Genomic DNA, 23,103 nt, shown 5'->3' on the forward strand with positions numbered 1-23,103 from the left:
AGCCAGGCTTTCAAACTTATCATATGCAAAAGTTCAGGTGAATTACATCATCTTCTGGCCAGGAGGCCTGTTAACATTTTAAGAAACTTATCTTTCTCTAAAGGTGATTATTCCAAAGTCAGGCACCAGCCTCCAAAAAAGCATTGGACAAAGCTGCATTCCTATAGGGCAAAGGTGATGTAGGCTCACTTAAGGGTCCAAGGTTACAAACATTGAGGCTACTACTTGCATTTCTATACACCCATTATATCAGTCAATACACTGCCAAGGACACAGTAGGTAAGGAGTATGGAGACTTAGCAGCAAACATTGGCCCAATAAGTGAAAAACCCTTCACCAATACAATTTCTAATCAATCTTTTAACTACTCAAAGGAATCTGTGTTTAGACAGATTAGAACATCTCCTGCCTCTCACAGTTGGGAGGCTCTGAACAATCACATGTGGCCGGAAAAACCTATTCAGGCAGGCTAGAGGATTTCCAAAGGAGTTTGTAGGTTAAACACTGTCACACCCAGGAATTATTAACTGGAGCTGTAAGCTAACTCTTTTTTCAGAGAGAGGTAGTGGGGGACAGCCCCGTAAAGTCAGAGGTGTAGGTGAAAGCACAAAGCAGAAAGTAGGCAGACTCTGGTTTTGAGGGTAGATGCTCGAGAATTTCCAGGAAGACTCCTGAGGCTTGATCCCGCCTTTGCGTATGCCAAGCCTCCTTCCTCATGACCTTTGCCATGGGCGAAGCTCGCTCCCCGCAGGCAAAGGCTGACAGAGTTTTGCCAAAAGAACACACTGGTCAGAGAAAACACCCTCTTCCAACAACACAAGAGAAGATGCTACACATGGACATCACCAGATGGCCAACACCAAAACAGACTGATTATATTTTTTTGCAGCTAAAGATGGAGAAGCTCTATACAGTTAGCAAAAACAAGACCGGGAGCAGATTGTGGCTCAGATCATGTAGTCCTTATTTCCAAATGCGAACTTAGTGAAGAAAGTAAGGAAAATCACCAGAGCATTCAGGTATGACCTAAATCAAATCCCATATGATTATACAATGGAAGTGAGAAATAGATTTAAGGGACTAGATCTGATAGATAGAGTGCCTGATGAACTATGGAAAGAGGTTCGTGATACTGTACAGGAGACAGGGATCAAGACCATCCCCAAGAAAAAGAAATGCAAAAAAGCAAAATGGCTGTCTGAGGAGTCCTTACAAATAGCTGTGAAAAGAAGAAAAGCAAAAAGCAAAGGAGAAAATGAAAGATATACCCGTTTGAATAGAGTTCCAAAGAATAGCAAAGAGAGATAAGAAGGCCTTCCTAAGTGATCAATGCAAAGAAATAGAGGAAAACAATAAAATGGGAAACACTAGGCATCTATTCAAGAAAGTCAGAGATACCAAGGGAACATTTCATGCAAAGATGGGCTCAAACGAGGAAATAAATGTTAGGGCCTGACAGAAGCAGAAGATATTAAGAAAAAATGGCAAGAATATACAGACGAATTGTACAAAATAGATCTTCATGACCCAGTTAATCACAATGTTATGATTACTCACCTAGAGCCAAACATCCTGGAATGTGAAGACAAGTGGGCCTTAGGAAACATTACTACAAACAAAGTGAGGGAAGGTGAAGGATCCAAGTTGAGCCATTTCAAATCCTGAAAGATGATGCTGTGAAAGTGCTGCACTCAATATGTCAGCAAATTTGGGAACCTCAGCAGTGGCCAAAGGACTGGAAAAGGTCAGTTTCATTCCTATCCCAAAGAAAGGAAATGTCAAAGAGTGCTCAAACTACCGCACAATTGCACTCATTTCATACGCTAATAAAGTAATGCTCAAAATTCTCCAAGTCAGGCTTCAGAAATACGTGAACTGTGAACTTTCAGATGTTCAAGGTGGTTTTAGAAAAAGCAGAGGAACCAGAGATCAAATTGCCAACATCCGCTGGGTCATCGAAAAAGCAAGAGAGTTCCAGCAAAACATCTATTTCTGCTTTATTGACCATGCCAAAGCCTTTGACTGTGTAGATCACAATAAACTGTGGGAAATTCTGAAAGAGATGGGAATACCAGACCACCTGACCTGCCTCTTGAGAAATCTGTGTGAAGGTCAGGAAACAACAGTTAGAACTGGACATGAAACAACAGTCTGGTTCAAAATAGGAAAAGGAGTATGTCAAGTCTGTATATTGTCACCCTGTTTATTTAACTTATATGCAGAGTACATCATGAGAAATGCTGTGCTGGATAAGTACAAGCTGGAATTAAGATTGCCAGGAGAAATATCAATAACCTCAGATATGCAGATGACACCACCCTTATGGCAGAAAGTGAAGAACTAAAGAGCCTCTTGGTAAAATGAAAGAAGAGATTGAAAATTTTTTCCTAAAGCTAAACATTCAGAAAACTAAGATCATGGCATCTAGTCCCATCACTTCATGGCAAATAGATGTGTAAACAGTGGCAGACTTTATTTTTAGGGGCTCCAAAATTACTGCAGATGATGACTGCAGTCATGAAATTAAAAGATGCTTACTCTTTGGAAGAAAGTTATGACCAACTTAGACAGCTTATTAAAAAGCTGAAACATTACTTTGCCAACAAAGTTCCGTGTAGTCAAGGCTATCGTTTTTCCATTAGTCATGTACAGATGTGAGAGTTGGACTGTGAAGAAAGCTGAGCGCCAAAGAGTTTATGGTTTTGAACTGTGGTGTTGGAGAAGACTCTTGAGAGTCCCTTGGACTGCAAGGAGATCCAACCAGTCCATCCTAAAGGAAATTAGTCCTGAGTGTTCATTGGAAGGACTGATGTTGAGCCTGAAACTCCAATACTTTGGCCACCTGATGCAAAGAGCTGACTCATTTGAAAAGGCCCTAATGCTGGGAAAGATTGAGGACAGGAGGATAAGGGGATGACAGAGGATGAGATGGTTGGATGGCATCACCAACTCAACCGACATTAGTTTGGGTGGACTCCAAGAGTTGGTGATGGACAGGGATACCTGGTGTTCTGCAGTTCATGGGGTCGCAAAGAGTCAGAGATGACTGAGTGACTGAACTGAACTGATGATGAATTGATATCTGTATGATTCCAAGGATTCATCATTTATAAGATACTTCTTTAACCTTGCATGCCTGCATGATAAATCACTTCAGTTGTGTCTTACTCTTGCCTATGACTATAGCCCTCCAGGCTCCTCTGTCCATGGAGATTCTCCAGGCAAGAATATTAGAGTGAGTTGTCATTCCTGCCTCTAGAGATCCTCCCAACCCAAGAATCTGACCCGTGTCTCTTATGACTTCTGCATTTTAAACAGGTTCTTTACCACTAGTTCCACTTGAGAAAACCCACTCTAATCTTATTCATACATATATTTTGAAAGTAAGAGAAATGATGAGAATAGTAAAAACCAGTGTTATTTAGAGTTTACTATATTCAAGAAATGAACTGTGTGCTTTACATTCAGATTTTATTTAATTGTCACCATAAGTCTATGAGACATTACTATTATTATTTCCACTTTCTGGATAAGGAAACTGGAAGCTTTGTATCACGAGTAAACTTCCTTATCCTAATCATACTCATCATTACCAACAGAACCAAACTTTATATTCTATATCCTGACACCCTGAATCTAGAACTTCCACTCTCTCTCAGTAATACACAATATAATTTAGTGGAGTCACTTCATTTATGTCTGAGAAAGACTTCTGAAAATCTATTCTTACATTAAAAAAAAAAAAAAAAAAGAAAACTGGGAAACAGAGTCAAACTCAACTCTTTTAGAATTCTGGAAATATGCTGAAGAATTGTAACAATTGGAAGAGTATTTATTCAAGGAAAATGGCTAAGTCTCATAAGTCAGCCAACTTTGTGATTGTTTATCTTGTACTTTTCTCCTTCCTTCTTCCAAGCTCTGTAAAGTATCGGAAAACCAACTGCATTACAATTAAGACATATGTGAAATCAACGGCCTAATAGCTATTAGGGAAGGCAGGGGCAGAAGAAGTTTGGAACTCAAATAAAAGTTTCTCCCCAGGAAATGTTACCAATAAAATTGATCTGGCAACTGTCTGGATGTTTCAGGCTTATGGATAGACTTTATTTCACCTAAATCGAAGCTCACTCTTTTTAAAAACCCTACATAAAGTGCATTTGTTAAACACAATCAGAGATGATTGCTTCAGGTGCAATTGCTTCAGGTGCTGATCTCAGTTCAGGCTGATTAAATTCTGACCAATATACTTAAAAGGTAGGGAATGAGATACTCATAGAGGTACTAGATACATTCCTGGGAAAGTAGAAAATGATGCAACAAGAAAGTTTGTGCAGTGGCCTAAGAAAGGCATGAGAAAACCTCAATCTCCTAGACTCACTGCAAGCAGTAATTCAGTAATATAACAGAACTGTAAATCGTCTGAGGCATGTTGAACTCATGCCTCGCCACACACACACACAGTCTCTCAGTAAAGGCTGGAAGAGTTGCTGATTCAAGGAAAATTTTAAACATATTTTAAATCACTAGATAACTACTTGGAGAAGGCAATGGCACCCCACTCCAGTACTCTGCCTGGAAAATCAAACCAGTCAATCATAAAGGAAATCAACTCTGAATATTCATTGGAAGGATTGATGCTGAAGCTGAAGCTCCAATACTTTGGCCACCTGATGCAAAGAACTGACTTTTTGGAAAAGACTCTGATGCTGTGAAAGTTTCAAGGAAGAAGGAGAAGGTGGGACAGAAGATGAGATGGTTGGGTGGCTTCACTGTCTCGATGGACATAAGTTTAAGCAAACTCCTGTAGCTGGTGATGGACAGGGAAGCCTTGTGTGCTGCAATCCATGGATCCCATATTTTTTTTCTATTTAAGACTGTTTTGCAGTAATGAATTCATGATCTGAGCCACAGTCAATCCCAGTTTTGTTTTGCTGACTGTATAGAGCTTCTCCATCTTTAGCTGCAAAAAATATAATAATCTGATTTCATTATTGACCATCTGGTGATGTCCATGCTTAAACTTGTATCTTGTGCTGTTGAAAGAGGGTATTTGCTATGACCAGTGTGTTCTCATAAGAAAACTCTGTTAGCCTTTGTCCTGCTTCATTTTGTACTCCAAAGCCAAGTTTGCCTGTTACACCAGGTCTCTTCTGACTTCCTACTTTTGCATTCCAGTCCCGAATAATGAAAAGGATATTTTTTCTTGATGTTAGCTCTAGAAGTTCTTGTAGGTCTTCATAGAATCAGTGAACTTCAGCTTCTTTGCCATTAGTGGATGGGGCATAGAGTTGGATTACTGTGATATTGAATGGTTTGCCATGGAATCGAACAGAGATCATTCTGTCATTTTTGATATTTCACCCAAGTACTGAATTTCAGACTGTTTGTGGACTATGATGGCCACTCCATTTCTTCTAAGGAGTTCTTTCCCACAGTAATAGATTTAATGGTTAATTGAGTTAAATTCACCCATTCTGATCTAATTTAGTTCACTGACTCCATCTGTTTGGCCACTTACAATTTACCTTGATTCATGGATCTAGCATTCCTGGTTCCTATGCAATATTTTTCTTTATAGCATCAGACTTTATTTCCATCATGGGTCACATCAACAACTAGGCATTTTAATGATTATATCAGTAATCACTGTAAATGTAAATTGATAAATAATCTAACAAAAAGGTAGAGGGTGGCAGAATATCTTTAAAAAATACTCTAATTGTATGCTAACTAGAAGAGAGAAATTTAACATTCAAACACACAAATACATTGAAAATAAAAGGATAGAAAAATGTATACTATGCAATCAATAATCATCAGAGCTAAGTCAGCTATAACAGTATCAGGCAAAAAAAAAATTAAGACAAAAAAAATGTACTCAAGATAAAAGACAATATTTGTAATTAAAAATATGTATATCTATTTGTGCTGCTGCTGCTAAGTTACTTCAGTCTTGTCCGATTCTGTGTGACCCCATAGAGGGCAGCCCACCAGGGTCCTCCGTCCCTGGGATTCTCCAGGCAAGAACACTGGAGTCGGTTGCCATTTCTTTCTCCAATGCATGAAAGTGAAAAGTGAAAGTGAAGTCGCTCAATCATGTCTGACTCTCAGCGACCCCATGAACTGCATCCTACCAGGCTCCCCCGTCCAAGGGATTTTCCAGGCAAGAGTGGTTTGCCATCACCTCTTCCATATTTATCTGTAAGATCTAACAATTAATATCATATACACACCTGAAAGTGGAGCCTGAATCTTAAAAAGCAAAATAAGAGATTGAAAGAATAAATAAAGAATTCAACAATAATAATTGTAAAGTTCAATATCCTATTTTGGTAATGGATAGGACGACTTGACAGGAGACAAAAAGGATAGAACACTGGGCCAACTTATATCCACCAGGACTAAAAGAGAAACTATGTGACATTTTATTCAACAACAGTACAATATACATTCTTCTCAAGTACGTATAGAACATTCTCCATTATAGACCATATGTTAGGTCATAAAATAAGCTTCAGTAAATTCAAAAGGATTAAATTCATACAAATTGTGTTTTCTGACCACAATAAATAAAAATGGAAATTAATATCAAAAGGAAATGTGAGGAATTCACAAATATGTGAAAATTAATTGTCATACTTGTAAATAATCAGTGAGCCAAAGAAGAAATCACATTGGAAATTAGAGAATATTCTGAGATACATAAAAATAAACACACAAAATAACAACAACAAAAAAAACAACACATAAATTGCAGCTAAAGCAGTGTTTAGAGTAAAATGTATATATTTGTATATACTGGCATTTCAAAAGAATAGAGATTTTTAAATCAGTAATGTTACCATCCAACTTAAGAAACTATAAAAATAAAAAGAAGCCTAGAACCAGAAAAGGAAATCATGAGATTAATGGAATAGAAAACAAGAAGAAACTGGTAAAAATAATGAAACTCCAATTTTCTTCTCTCAAAAGATAGACACTGAATTAGATTGACCAGGAGAAAAATAAAGAAATTTAAATTATTAGAATTAGAAATGAAAAAAAAAAAAAAACATTAGTAATACAACAAGGATATGAAGAAATTGATACACTCACATATCTTTGGTGGGATTGTGAATTCTCTTTGAAAATACTTTGTAACTGCCCTCTAAAAGTAAAACATAAAGTTATCAGACAATCCAAGAATTCTACTGCTAGCTAAATACTCAAAGAATTGGAAATGTATGTGCATACACATATTTGGGCATAATAGTTTAAAAAGTAGGCAATCTAAATGTCTATAAGATGAAGAACAAGATACATAAATGTATTATAATTATACGATGTAATACTATTGGCTATAAAAAAGAAATGAAATACTGCAACATAAACCTTGAAAACACTATGCTAAATGTGATAAACTAGTCACAAAAGACCACTTATTACATGATGCTACATGCATGTTTACAATCACAAAGACTAGACACAATCAGAAAGCTCACTTCAACTGGGTTTCTATTTTTAAACTGAGAAGAAGGTGCAGCCCTACTATTTTGGAAATACAATCAGTAATCTTTCAAAATCTGAAGCATGGTAAAATGACTAAGAGTGTTTGTGTTAATTTGAGGCAATGTTTTCTGGCATATTTATAGATTTAAGTCATTAAGCATTCACAAGTAGTGGTGTCAGAGTTTCTAGAAAGACTGTTTCATAAATATTAAAATAAAGTATATATGTATTTTAAATTTATTTATTTTAATTAGAGGCTAATTATTTTAAATATCTTAAAAAAGGACAAAGTCAATACGGCTTAATTAAATTATACTTTATTTTAAAATAAATGATGAAGGGAAGACTGAAGTGTGTGTCTGTGTGCACATGTGAAATTTATTACTTGTGTTTATTTTATTTATTTTACTTTATTTTTAAACTTTACAATATTGTATTAGTTTTGCCCAACATCAAAATGAATCCACCACAGGTATACCCATGCTCCCCATCCTGAACCCTCCTCCCTCCTCCCTCCCCGTACCCTCCCTCTGGGCCGTTCCAGTGCACCAGCCCCAAGTATCCAGCATTGTGCATCGAACCTGGACTGGCGACTCGTCTCATACATGATATTACACATGTTTCAATGCCATTCTCCCAAATCTCTCCACCCTCTCCCTCTCCCACAGAGTCCACAAGACTGATCTATACATCAGTGTCTCTTTTGCCGTCTCGTACACCAGGTTATTGTTACCATCTTTCTAAATTCTATATATATGCGTTAGTATACTGTATTGGTGTTTTTCTTTCTGGCTTACTTCACTCTGTATAATAGGTTCCAGATTCATTCACCTCATTAGAACTGATTCAAATATATTATTTTTAATGGCTGAGTAATACTCCATTGTGTATATGTACCACAGCTTTCTTATCCATTCATCTGCTGATGGACATCTAGGTTGCTTCCATGTCCTGGCTATTATAAACCATGCTGCGATGAACATTGGGGTACACGTGTCTCTCTCCCTTCTGGTTTCCTCACTGTGTATGCCCAGCGGTGGAGTTGCTGGATCATAAGGCAGTTCTATTTCCAGTGTTTTAAGGAATCTCCACACTGTTCTTCATAGTGGCTGTACTAGTTTGCATTCTCACCAACAGGGTAAGAGGGTTCCCTTTTCTCCACATCCTCTCCAGCATTTATTGCTTGTAGACTTTTGGATCGCAGCCATTCTGACGGGCGTGAAATGGTACCTCATAGTGGGTTTGATTTGCATTTCTCTGATAATGAGTGATGTTGAGCATCTTTTCATGTGTTTGTTAGCCATCTGTATGTCTTCTTTGGAGAAATGTCTATTTAGTTCTTTGGCCCATTTTTTGATTGGGTCATTTATTTTTCTGGAGTTGAGCTGTAGGTGTTGCTTGTATATTTTTGAGATTAGTTGTTTGTCCATTGCTTCATTTGCTATTATTTTCTCCCATTCTGAAGGCTGCCTTTTCACCTTGCTAATAGTTTCCTTTGTTGTGCAGAAGCTTTTAAGTTTAATTAGGTCCCATTTGTTTATTTTTGCTTTTATTTCCAATATTCTGGGAGGTGGATCATAGAGGATCCTGCTGTGATGTATGTCAGAGACTGTTTTGCCTATGTTCTCCTCTAGGAGTTTTATAGTTTTTAGTCTTATGTTGAGATCTTTAATCCATTTTGAGTTTATTTTTGTGTATGGTGTTAGAAAGTGTTCTAGTTTCATTTTTTTTTCTAATTTTATTTTATTTTTAAACTTTACATAATTGTATTAGTTTTGCCAAATATCAAAATGAATCCACCACAGGTATACATGTGTTCCCCATCCCGAACCCTCCTCCCTCCTCCCTCCCCATACCATCCTTCTGGGCCGTCCCAGTGCACCAGCCCCAAGCATCCAGCATCGTGCATCGAGCCTGGACTGGCAACTCGTTTCCTACATGATATTTTACATGTTTCTTTGCCATTCTCCCAAATCTTCCCACCCTCTCCCTCTCCCACAGAGTCCATAAGACTGTTCTATACATCAGTGTCTCTTTTGCTGTCTCGCATAACACGGGTTATTGTTACCATCTTTCTAAATTCCATATATATGCGTTAGTATACTGTGTTTATGTTTTTCCTTCTGGCTTACTTCACTCTGTATAATAGGCTCCAGTTTCATCCACCTCATTAGAACTGATCCAAATGTATTCTTTTTAATGGCTGAGTAATACTCCATTGTGTATATGTACCACAGCTTTCTTATCCATTCATCTGCTGATGGACATCTAGGTTGCTTCCATGTCTTGGCTATTATAAACAGTGCTGTGATGAACATTGGGGTACACGTGTCTCTTTCCCTTCTGGTTTCCTCAGTGTGTATGCCCAGCAGTGGGGTTGCTGGATCATAAGGCAGTTCTATTTCCAGTTTTTTAAGGAATCCACACTGTTCTTCATAGTGGCTGTACTAGTTTGCATTCTCACCAACAGGGTAAGAGGGTTCCCTTTTCTCCACATCCTCTCCAGCATTTATTGCTTGTAGACTTTTGGATCGCAGCCATTCTGACGGGCATGAAATGGTACCTCATAGTGGGTTTGATTTGCATTTCTCTGATAATGAGTGATGTTGAGCATCTTTTCATGTGTTGTTAGCCATCTGTATGTCTTCTTTGGAGAAATGTCTATTTAGTTCTTTGGCCCATTTTTTGATTGGGTCATTTATTTTTCTGGAGTTGAGCTGTAGGTGTTGCTTGTATATTTTTGAGATTAGTTGTTTGTCCATTGCTTCATTTGCTATTATTTTCTCCCATTCTGAAGGCTGCCTTTTCACCTTGCTAATAGTTTCCTTTGTTGTGCAGAAGCTTTTAAGTTTAATTAGGTCCCATTTGTTTATTTTTGCTTTTATTTCCAATATTCTGGGAGGTGGATCATAGAGGATCCTGTTGTGATGTATGTCAGAGACTGTTTTGCCTATGTTCTCCTCTAGGAGTTTTATAGTTTCTGGTCTTACGTTGAGATCTTTAATCCATTTTGAGTTTATTTTTGTGTATGGTGTTAGAAAGTGGTCCAGTTTCATTCTTTTACAAGTGGTTGACCAGATTTCCCAGCACCACTTGTTAAAGAGATTGTCTTTAATCCATTGTATATTCTTGCCTACTTTGTCAAAGATAAGGTGTCCATATGTGCGTGGATTTATCTCTGGGCTTTCTATTTTATTCCATTGATCAATATTTCTGTCTTTGTGCCAGTACCATACTGTCTTGATAACTGTGGCTTTGTAGTAGAGCCTGAAGTCAGGTAGGTTGATTCCTCCAGTTCCATTCTTCTTTCTCAAGATCGCTTTGGCTATTCGAGGTTTTTTGTATTTCCATACAAATTGTGAAATTATTTGTTCTAGCTCTGTGTAGAATACTGTTGGTAGCTTGATAGGGATTGCATTGAATCTATAAATTGCTTTGGGTAGTATACTCATTTTCACTATATTGATTCTTCCAATCCATGAACATGGTATATTTCTCCATCTATTAGTGTCCTCTTTGATTTCTTTCACCAGTGTTTTATAGTTTTCTATATATAGGTCTTTAGTTTCTTTAGGTAGATATATTCCTAAGTATTTTATTCTTTCCGTTGCAATGGTGAATGGAATTTTTCCTTAATTTCTCTTTCTGTTTTCTCATTATTAGTGTATAGGAATGCAAGGGATTTCTGTGTGTTGATTTTATATCCTGCAACTTTACTATAGTCATTGATGACATGATCCTCTACATAGAAAACCCTAAAGATTCCACCAGAAAATTACTAGAAATAATCTAGTTTCATTCTTTTACAAGTGGTTGACCAGTTTTCCCAGCACCACTTGTTAAAGAGATTGTCTTTAATCCATTTTATATTCTTTTTTTTTTATTTTACTTTGTTTTTATTTCAACATAACATGCAGTACAAAAATTAACAGGATATTTTAGCATTTACAATGCTTACAAAAAAAAGGACTCAAAAGCAATTTAGTTCAGATTTAAGAAATCGCTCTAATTAAACACTTAAAATAAGTCTATTTCCAAATGATCAGTTTGGACCAAAATTTAAGATAGCATTTGGTAGATATTTATGTCTGCTGTCTATCTGCAGTATTTTTATATAACCTCTGATTCTTGGGAAATCCAGCCCCCATTTTCCTAACACAGCAGGGAAAGACATATACATGTGGCCATTTAAATTAAAGGAAGAAATGGAGTAAGGGAGATCCCAGGCTGCAAAAATATATACAAGCATTTACCTTTTCCAGAACTAAACATTTCTTCCATAAAAATATTAGTAGCCGAGCCCTATAGAACTAGGGCCAGGACTACTTCATATATAACTATTCTGTGTTTTAAAAATATAGGGCAGAAAGCCTTTTGGATGATATTTATACATTTTTGCACAATATTTCTAGGTCCCTAAATGAATCATCAAGCATGTAGAACAAAAAAGTCTACTTTCTTACATTATCTCTTAATTTAATCTCATAAATCTCTAGTAAATATTGTAGGTAACTACATTTCAATATGAGCATTCACCTCAATAGGAAGTCTTTATAGAAGGTTTAATCTCCACAGCCATATATTACCAAAGTTCAGACATATAATGAATGGGTAGTTGGCAGACATTCGCTCTGTAAGACAAAGCAATAGTGTTTTTTGCCACCTACCAACAAAAAGGCAGAGTCACTTTGAAAACTAGGGCTTTTAGAGACCATAGTACATTTCCTAGACTATGTAGAATAAAATCAAAATAAAGATAGGACTGGGGGGAGCCCAATCTCTCCCTTCACACTAATGACTTCTGGATGAGGCAACCCTTTCACTCACATGTCTGCTTTATGATGGCAGTGTTTTAGAATACAGATATACAAGTTAAAAAATGTTTTTTTGTCGTTGTTTCAAGATAAGAGTAGTTAGGGACAAAACCCACCATTTCCTTTCCAAATAGAACAGGGGTTTGCTATTTGCTTATTTTTGGCTCAATGCTACTTTTTCATGCTATGCTACTGAAACCTGCCAAAGTCCCTATTTCATGAGATATTAGGTTATGAGTTCAGTTATGATAGGCACTCAGCTGGCTTAGGCTTTCTCCCTCTGTCCTCTGACAGCAGTCATCTTGCTAAGTCTAAGCAGGCTAAGTTAAAAAAAATTACCACAGAGAAGGTCAAAGTGCATGAATCAGTTACTAATAGAGCAATCTAATGTTAAATAGTCATGGGGAAAACCTGTTAAAATTGTTAGAAGTGAACAGAAAATTCAAATCAGGACAAGACAGAATGGAAGTAACTATTATAACATTTGTCAGATAAATTGTCAATCTGTGAAGTTTTAATTCACACAGACAATACATTTCTATGGTTACTAGAAATGTATTGCTGTAAATGCATTTACTCACTTTTTTAACCAGTACCACAGCTCTTCCTCCCTAATGAAAATGAAAATGATTTTATAGATATTTTCATTGACCTCTACTTGGATAAGAAAGCACTCTAATTTGAACTCCTTAGCAGGAGTTAAATGTAACTGGAATTGTTGGATTATGATAAAATTTAAAGATGGAATTGATATACAGGAACATACAAAAACTGTCAATGGCCTTCGATAAATTCACCCAAATTAATTTCAAAAATTGGCTTTTTTTTTTTTTTTTTCTCTCTACAGTGAAGGCAGCATAGTGTCAGTATTGTTTGTGAAGTTTAGTATTTGCGAGGCAATTAAAACAATCAACTTTCTAAATGAAGTCATTTGCAGACCAGGACTAACTTCTCCACAAAACTACTTTGTGGAGAGATACAAGAGTCTAGCATCTCTTTTCTAGGGATAACATCAAATGATGCATGGATTTCATGCTCCAGAAAGGAAAAACAACAGTCAGGCCAGGCTGAAAGAAGAGGGAGAGCACAAGCCAGAAGTTTGCTCACAACCCCAGAAGCTGGGCTGTTTTAAACAAATACCTCTTTCCACGAGGCTTAATAGGTAGATCTTACATATTTTAGTTACCATGGAAATTCCCTGCATATTTTCAGAATCTCTAAAAGAAAAAAAACCTAAGTGAGACTTCTGAGACACAAATTTTTTGTTAAGGAAACAATCTAGTGGAATAAGACAAGGCAGATTTCATTGCTGTGTTAATCTCATGGTAAGTAAGGTTTATGACTAAGTCATTTGCAGATCTGATTTCTGAAAACACTGAGAAGAAACCCAGAATCACTGGGAGATAAATCTCAATGATAACATTAATTTACTTACACTGAAGGTAACTCTCTAAACAGTCACAGTCCAATTTTACAAGTGTGCAATAGGCAAAGAAGGAAAAGGACAAACGTTGCAAATAAATTCTTGTCCTTTGGTGGTGCAGGCTCTCAGAATTCACTCTTGTCCAAAGCCTTCTGTTTCTTCAATAACAAATAACAGCTTTTCCTTCAGTTGCTCATAGCTCTTGTAGGGTGGCAGGTCCAGGCGGTTAAAACAGGTATGACGTCTAGGCAACCAATTTTCTTTCCCGACTTTTTCAATGCAGAACTTCTGTGGCCCATTGCTCCCCATGAGGTCAGCAAATCCTCCAACTGACAGTCGGCAGGTCCCAGTAACAAACTGCAAAAGTCGCATTCTCTTCTCATTATCGATTTCTTTAACAAACTGCCAAAACCACATGATTTGTTTACTTGTCCTGGTATAGTGATGGTAGATGGCATGTCTTTGCCAATCATTCAAATCAATCTCTTGTATCCCACATAAAAGAACCTCTAATTCCTTTGCATCGAAGTACTGTAGATACTGCTGGGGAAGAATTTCATTAAAGCCCTCAAAGAAAGCTTGCGTCTGTTCTTCAACACCACGAGACAATCTCCATTCAGCTACTATTCTGATATATTCTTCTTTATTTTCTTCTGTTACAAGAATATTGCCACCATTGGGTTTCAAATCATGACTCTTGATTTCACCTAAGATTTCTTTATCAATGGAGAAATACATTTCCAAATCACACTCCTCAATATTGTTTTCTTTAACCCAGATGAGAGAATTGTAAAATTCTGGATCAATCGATTCTAAATCCTTCAGTCCAACTGGTTTATTCAAGATACGCTTATAGAATGGCAAAGAAAAACCTGTGTCTATGAATTTCCCATGGAACAGAGCCATAGCAATAAACCTGCAAATAAAACGAAAATATTTCAGGTGATCTGGATTGATGTAAGAAGCGGGATTTATCTGCAAGCAGTAGTTATCCTTCCCTGCATATTCAAACAGGCAATACATTGGGTTCAACACCTCATGTGACAAAAGAAAGAACCATTCTCTTGCTACACCTCCATAATCTAAACCTTCTTCTCCTGGAAAAATCACCCACAAACGTCTTCGCAGATCTTGAGGACTGAAGCTCATTATCTGCTGAAAGGAATCCTCAAACAACGTTTTTCTTGTCACTGTAATCTTTATGTGCTGTGGCATGGCCAGTTGCTGACACCAGAAACGGAAATATTGAACCTTTGCCTTGAAGTCCCATACATAGGCTATCTGGGGTCCATTTTCGAAGGCAGATTTTCCCGTGCGGGGATCTATATAGGTGGTTGTTCTTCTATTGTGGTCCACAAAATATGGAATTCCGTCTACCGTGAATCTCATTTCCCAGCCTTCAGGTAAGGGCTTTTCATTTAATTGACCTTGATTTCTGGGGTCTTCCCATTGTGTAATACGAGTGTTGTGGTTGACAGAATATACTCTACCATTGCTGTCCGTTCTCTTCTCCCATCCAGGCGGCAGGGGACCCAGGGGATCAAATTCTTTATTTTGTGATGTAGCAAACAAATCTTGATTCCCATAAATGAACCTCTGGTTAAACTGCTGCATAGCTCCATGAAGTTGACTACGCTGGAGCTGCCATTGTTCATAGTTCTGGACTGATTCCAGGGTTGGCCTCTGCCACGTTGTCGTTCTTGTGAATGGTCAACATAATAAATACGTCCCATGTTGTCAACCCGCCACTCCCAGCCAGGAGGTAGAGGTTCTGGTCTATCCCACATTGTTCTTTTTTCAATATGATCTACATAGTAAACTCGCCCATGCTGGTCCACTCTCTGCTCCCAACAAGGTGGGAGGGGAGCTTGAGGTACAGGATTTAATGGTCTAGGGCCTGCACCTCCAGATATAGTAAGAGGAATTATTAATCCAGATGTTGCTCCTTCAGATGTACTTGAATTTGTATTTGTTGGTGGCAGAGAGCCTGTACTAAAGCCATCACTTTCAGAAGTGGTAGATGGTGAGCCATTGACAGATGCTGGTCTACGTGGGGTAGGTGGAGGTGGTTGTGAAGGTCTTGGAGGCCTAGAAGGTTTAAAACCGCCATTTGAGAGTGATGGAGAATTATTCCCATTGATCCTCCTGTTTTCACCAGACCCTGCATCCTCAGGGTCATCTGATCCACTTGCGTTTGCTCTCGTTTCATCCTTGGGCCTGGAGCCATCATCATTCTGTGAAGCACTTTCTGAACATGCAGTTTCACCATTGGCAACAACTTCAGACTCTAATTGCAGCCCATTAAGACAGACTGACAAATCTCCTATTGTTTCTGCTGGTTCTTTGTCACCTACAAGCTGTAAAGTCACAACTACTTCCTCAAGTTTCATATTGTTTGACTTTAATGTTTCATAGATATCCAATCCAGCAGTTCCCAACAAAACATCAGATTTCAGTGTCTGGTGACTCCACACATGAAAATGTAATTTACTCATAGGGGTGACAATAACTGTAAGAGGCTGCTTCCATTTGGGACTGTTCGTATTGTTGCATTTTTCTGTCTTCTTTGACTGTCCATCTACTGTGACTTCCACATAAGGACTTGGCCCAAACCAATTCTTTTTATTTTCTTTAAGTTTTGCTGAAATGACAGTGATCTGAAGTTGTGATTTCATGGTCAAACTACCCATTGAACCAAGCTGTGATCCACTGTCGGACATATCACCAACAGAAAGGCAAACCTGAAGTTTTCACCGTTTGAAGTCACTTCTTTGGATTAAGGCGCTGTCTCCTGAAGGCCACGGTTAAATGCATGTTACTAGGACTCGGGGCGGCGGCTACTCTTCAGACCCTCGACTAAGATGGCCCCATTGTATATTCTTGCCTCCTTTGTCAAAGATAAGGTGTCCATATGTGCATGGATTTATCTCTAGGCTTTCTATTTTGTTCCATTGATCAATATTTCTGTCTTTGTGCCAGTACCATACTGTCTTGATACCTGTGGCTTTGTAATAGAGCCTGAAGTCAGGTAGGTTGATTCCTCCAGTTCCATTCTTCTTTCTCAAGATCGCTTTGGCTATTCAAGGTTTTTTGTATTTCCATACAAATTGTGAACTTATTTGTTCTAGCTCTGTGAAGAATACCGTTGGTAGCTTGATAGGGATTGCATTGAATCTATAAATTGCTTTGGGTAGTATACTCATTTTCACTATATTGATTCTTCCAATCCATGAACATGGTATATTTCTCCATCTATTAGTGTCTTCTTTGATTTCTTTCACCAGTGTTTTATAGTTTTCTATATATAGGTCTTTAGTTTCTTTAGGTAGATATATTCCTAAGTATTTTATTCTTTCCATTGCAATGGTGAATGGAATTGTTTCCTTAATTTCCTTATGTTTTCTCATTATTAGTGTATAGGAATGCAAGGGATTTCTATGTGTTGATTTTATATCCTGCAACTTTACTATAATCACTGATTAGTTCTAGTAATTTTCTGGTGGAGTCTTTAGGGTTTTCTATGTAGAGGATCATGTCATCTGCAAATAGTGAGAGTTAGTTTGAGCATTCTTTGGCATTGCCTTTCTTTGGGATTGGAATGAAAACTGACCTTTTCCAGTCCTGTGGCCACTGCTGAGTTTTCCAAATTTGCTGGCATATTGAGTGCAGCACTTTCACAGCATCATCTTTCAGGATTTGAAAGAGCTCAACTGGAATTCCATCACCTCCACTAGCTTTGTTCTTAGTGATGCTTTCTAAGCCCCACTTGACTTCACATTCCAGGATACTAAATATCTTAAAAAAAAAATAACTAAGTCAATATGGCGTCTTTAAAATATGCTTTATTTTAAAATAAACACAAGTAATACTTACTTTTACTTGTTGATGTTTTTGTCTGTATTTAGATATGTTTATAAAGTAGGCTTATTCTTGTTATAATTCATCAGGGTCACAGAGTAACCTTGTTTCATTTTGATGTTCTGTGATATTGTCAATTGAAATGATGGGAACGGATGCCATGATCTTCGTTTTCTGAATGTTGAGCTTTAAGCCAACTTTTTCACTCTCCACTTTATTATGAATTCAATCACATAATACTTCCCACTCCTGACAACATCCTATCCAGGCCAAAGCCACAGTTTCTTAAGATATACTAAAATTATGTGTCACATGCTCGAACTTCTAAGGCCTTCTAGGTACCTCTAGTACCCTTTTACTGAGATTCCACATGGATGCACATCCTGTGTGTTTACCATTACAGAGAAGATTTACAGACCCAACTTTTTCAACCTCAGGTGTCTATGTTCCTACAGGTATTCTTCTGGAGGCAACTGACTGTGTAAGTGCACACATAAACAAATGCATAAACAAATTACCATTAGGAACTAAAGAGAGAGTTGAATGTTTAAAAGCAAATCTTAGAGACTGAAAAAATATCCTAGGAAATTCATATTATATACTTTAGCTTGTAATTAATAGAGCTATTTAAAAAATAAAATAAAGTGATTACTATGAAAAGTTTATTGTTCCATAGCCTAACAAAAGTCGATTCTTTCTCCCACTACCTAGATGGATAGGCAGAAATCTTAATTTGTGATGATATATCAATTAAAATAATTGACAATATCATAAAAATAACTCTGGTGTTTTACATTTCATGTATTTTAATCCAATGTCAACTATTGACATTGAGAAGTTTTCTATATTACAAAAGTTATCCATCATTTTTCTTATGGTCATTGAAATGTATATCAATGTGAAGCTATTTCAGAATTGTCTTATAATGAAATAAAGTGACTACAATTGACCAGTTTAAATCTTACATCCCATTCCAGTTGTTAAACTTTAGGAACATTTGTAAAAACTTTTATGTACATGAGATGATCATAAGATAGACAGTTTATGAGTTATCTTAGAGGACATCTTGAAATCATTTTTATCTCTGGAAATATAATCATGCAAGTATATTTACATTCAATTAATTCTGCTTCTGTGACAACAAGAAAAGCATTCTAGTTACAATACACCTGATTTTGCATCTAGAGGAACCTAGTGTACCCAAAATAATTCAAAAGATAAAAGCGAAGCTGGAGACCTGGGTTCAATCCCTGGGTTGGGAATATCCCCTGGAGGAGGGCATGGAAACCCACTCCAGTATTCTTGCCTGGAGAATCCCCATGGATAGAGAAAGCTGGTGGGCTACAGCCCATGGGGTCACAAAAAGTCTGACATGACTAAGCGATTAAGCACTGCACATGGAAAATGTGGATAGTAAATGTTATAAAATTTAACAATAATTTAACTAAAATAATCTAAACTTACAATTGATTTATAGGAAATAAATTGAAGTTAATTAAGCAGATCTACTAAGGACACATACTGTGGCACTCATTTTGCATAGAATGACCCCCAAACAATGCTGAAATGACAAAGGTGTGTTTTGAAGAAGTATAAATATTTTAAGATGTGTCACATCTGGACATTGCATTTCCAAGTCAAAATTTGTTTATTCCTTTTTTGACTTGACATTTGAACTTTGAATACCAGACCACCTTACCTGCCTCCTGAGAAATCTGTACATCAGTCAAGAATCACCAGTCAGACCCAGACATGGAATAGGAAAGCTGAGGGCCAAAGAATGAATGCTTTTGAACTGTGCTGGAGAAGACTCTTGAGAGTCCTTTGGACTGCAAGATCACACCAGTCAGTCCTGAAGGAAATCAGTCTGAATATTCATTGGAAGGACTGATGCTGAAGCTAAAATTCCAATACTATGGCCACCTGATGTGAATAACTGACTCATTGCAAAAGACGCTGATACTGGGAAAGATTGAAGTCAGGAGGAGAAGGGGATGACTGAGTATGAGATATTGGATGGCATCACCAACTTGATGAACATGAATTTGAGCAAGCACTGAGAGTTGGTGATGGACAGGTAGGCTTGACCTGCTATAGTCTGTGGGGTCACAAAGAGTCGGACCTGACTGAGTGACTGAACTGACTGATTTGTAAATTTTAAGTGAATGTGATACTTTCTTGTCAGGAAATTGTTCTTCATCTTGGTACCATTATTTTAATTAATTGATGTAAAGTGAAATAACGTCTGCATGTATTCCAAAGACATTAAGTGCTCCAAGTAATTTTGTGAAGAAACAGTAAATATATTACTCACTGATAGCCATTGTCAAGGTCAATGCAGGTGCAGTTGTTCTCACAGGGATTCATTTTGCAGTCATTGGAGTCTTGTTCACAAAAACTTCCTTTCCAACCAGAAAGGCATACACACTTATAGTTCTAAGGGAATGTAAAAACTATACAACCATTAGGTATTCCTTATTGTTCCTGGTTATTTTGACCTCTTATGAATTTATGAGTTTTTCAATTTTTATAGAATGTCAATACTTGCCAATTTCTCTTTATCATAGTTTAAAAACTACATGAACAGTATTCTCTGGTATCTAATTAAATAAAAATTAGTATTTCTGTATTAAGCTCACAATGAGAACTAACAGTCTTATTAAATGTTAATATAAAATACTTTGTTATGAATATAAATGCTGCAGCTGTGTCCAACTCTGTGACCCCATAGATGGCAGCCCACCAGGCTTCTCTGTCCCTGGGATTCTCCAGGCAAGAAAACTGGAGTGGGTTGCCATTTCCTTCTCCAATGCATGAAAGTGAAAAGTGAAAGTGAAATCACTCAGTCGTGTCTGACTCTGCGACCCAGTGGACTGTAGCCTACCAGGCTCTTCCATCCATGGGATTTTCCTGGCAAGAGTATTGGAGTGAGTTGCCATTTCCTTCACCAAATATGAATGCTAGTGATTGGATAAAGCTAGATAACTAAATATTGTACTTGACTACTAGCTCATGAATTTAAAAATAACTACAACAAAATAATCTTTTTGATAGACTGTGGTATTGCAAATAGTAAACTTATATAAATGTGGTATTATTGCTTGGTTGAAACTGTGAAATCTTACATATTATTTTTCTAAAGAATAAAATTGGCCTATAACAATACTCAAAATACTAAAATTAAAATTGCTTTTTCCCAATTAGGCAAATACACAAACAAACAAAAAATGACCTCAAATTATGGTGGGAATAAACTATACATTAAAGCTAATTCTCAAGATTAGGGCTTTTGTCAAGACGTTAGAATATGGGCTCTCAAATTTAGAGATTTTGCATTTACAATTAGGAAAAATGCTAAAATCAGTGTTAGGTGTTATTTTTGTCTACTTTCAGTATAGTAACCACTGGCCATGTGTCATTGAAATGTGCCTAGTCTCAATTGAGGTGGGATATAAGTATAAAATACACATTGGATTTTGAATATTTAGTTAAAAAAGAATAAAATTACTTCATTAATAATTTTACTATATGATGCAATGCTAATAATTTGGATATAAAGAGTTAAAACAGAATTATATTAATAAAATTAATTTCACCTGTTTCTTTGAACTGTTTTTTAAAATGTGAACTTCACATTTAAAAATTTTAGAAAATGTGTTTCACACACATGGATTTTCAGTCATTTCTATTGGGCAGAGCTGTGTCAGATGATGACAGCCCAACTTCTCCAATTGGGAATGGGATTGAGTCTATCTGGTTCTGTGAACACATAAGAGGAGTTAGAGCTCCCTGAGATTGGAAACCAAGTTCTGGTTTAGTATGTTCTTGCATCTTGAGAAGGCCTAACACTCAGTGAATGTTTAATACCTGTTGATTGAACAATGGAAAATAATAAATATGATAGGAAAAATAACATAATATGAAGTTAATATTCAAAACAGACTTCAAAAGGATTCTATATCTTTGCTCTATAGAGGTAGACAGGAAGTTTGTTTCCAAACATTACAATCAAATAAGTTTATTAACCAGAAAAACACATACATTCATGCTCTATGTAGGTGCATTTAGGTTACCGTTGTCCTTGTCTGAGTAGTTTCCACTGAAAACTACTTTAGTTTTCAGCTTCTTGTGAAAAGCAGAGAAATGAGAGTGGTCACTCTGCTGATGCCAGGCCTTGCTCCTGAACAAGGGTTCATTCTCCACTCAGAGCTCTCACTAACAGTACTGAAATTTTCCTGGATTTTAGCAACAATTTTTTTCATGCAGTCTGCTTCTCACTCTGTTAACTTTCTCAATGAGTTTTGTAATATTTGGAAAGTTTTCATTGATTGTGTTCCCCCCCCCCTTTTATTTATTTATTTTTTTGTAAGCATTACAAAGAGCACGTACATGAAAATTGAAGATAATAATTATATTTTGTAAATGCTATTTGAGATGGAGGCAATTCAGTAGGCAAGACAAGCAACCACTTAGAAACTGGGGAACCACAACCCAACCTAGTGAGAGACACAAGGGCAGAGCAGGATATGTGATGTATACATGTCACCCATGAACCAAGTGAGGTGCCCTTTAGCTATGATTTGATCATTCACTTTCTAAGACGTGTCAATTGTTTCCATAAATACAAATACATGAGTTTACTGCTAGTTTTTATTTTGACTTCTCAGTAATAATTTGACACAAATTAGATGAATGAGTCAAAAAACCAGTCAAGCTTCTTTCTCATTGCTGCTGCTGCTGCTAAGTCGCTTCAGTCGTGTCCGACTCTGTGCGACCCCATAGACGGCAGCCCACCAGGCCCCACCGTCCCTGGGATTCTCTAGGCAAGAACACTGGAGTGGGTTGCCATTTCCTCCTCCAATGCATGAAAGTGAAAAGTGAAAGTGACGTATCTCAGTCTTTCCCATTAAAGCCATATATTTCTTAGAAGCAAACATTCATTGGTATTTTTGATGATTTAACTCAGAAACTGGGCTTCCCTGGTAATCTTGCTGGTAAAGAATCCACCTGCAATTCAGGAGACTCCAATTCAATTCCTGTATTGGGAAGATCCAGTGGAGAAGGGTTAGGCTACCCACTACAGTATTCTTGAGCTTCTGTGGTGACCCAGACGGTAAAGAATCCACCTGCAGTGTGGGAGACATGGGTTCGGTCTCTGGGTTGGGAAGATTCTCTGGAGAAACAAACAGGTTACACACTCCAGTATTCTGGCCTGGAGAATTCCATGGACAGAGGAGCCTGGTGGGGTACATGGGGTCACAAAGAGTCAGATACGACTCAACAACTTTCACTAATACAGAATAGTATATTATCACCCATTTAGTGCTCTAATTATTACTATTATCAGATACCAAAGCAGTGACTTCCACATAAGATGATATCTGTATTAAATAGAAATATAAAGGATAAAGGAAATAGACATTTTCTAATAGTAAACATGGAAAAATATAAATGTTAAAGAAAGTAAAAATAAATATTAACTAGAATTAAGCACATTTGAGTGTTTCTATGCACCTGTTG

At 37.1% G+C, this 23,103-nt stretch overlaps 1 pseudogene; it reads right to left on the reverse strand.

The window, feature by feature from the left end:
- Positions 1–13,160: 13,160 nt before the first annotated feature.
- Positions 13,161–16,585, reverse strand: LOC102274849 (E3 ubiquitin-protein ligase Itchy homolog pseudogene; annotated as a pseudogene).
- Positions 16,586–23,103: the final 6,518 nt, after the last annotated feature.

The sequence above is a fragment of the Bos mutus genome, chromosome 9, assembly GCF_027580195.1.
Source record: "Bos mutus isolate GX-2022 chromosome 9, NWIPB_WYAK_1.1, whole genome shotgun sequence".
Taxonomy (NCBI): Eukaryota; Metazoa; Chordata; class Mammalia; order Artiodactyla; family Bovidae; genus Bos; species Bos mutus.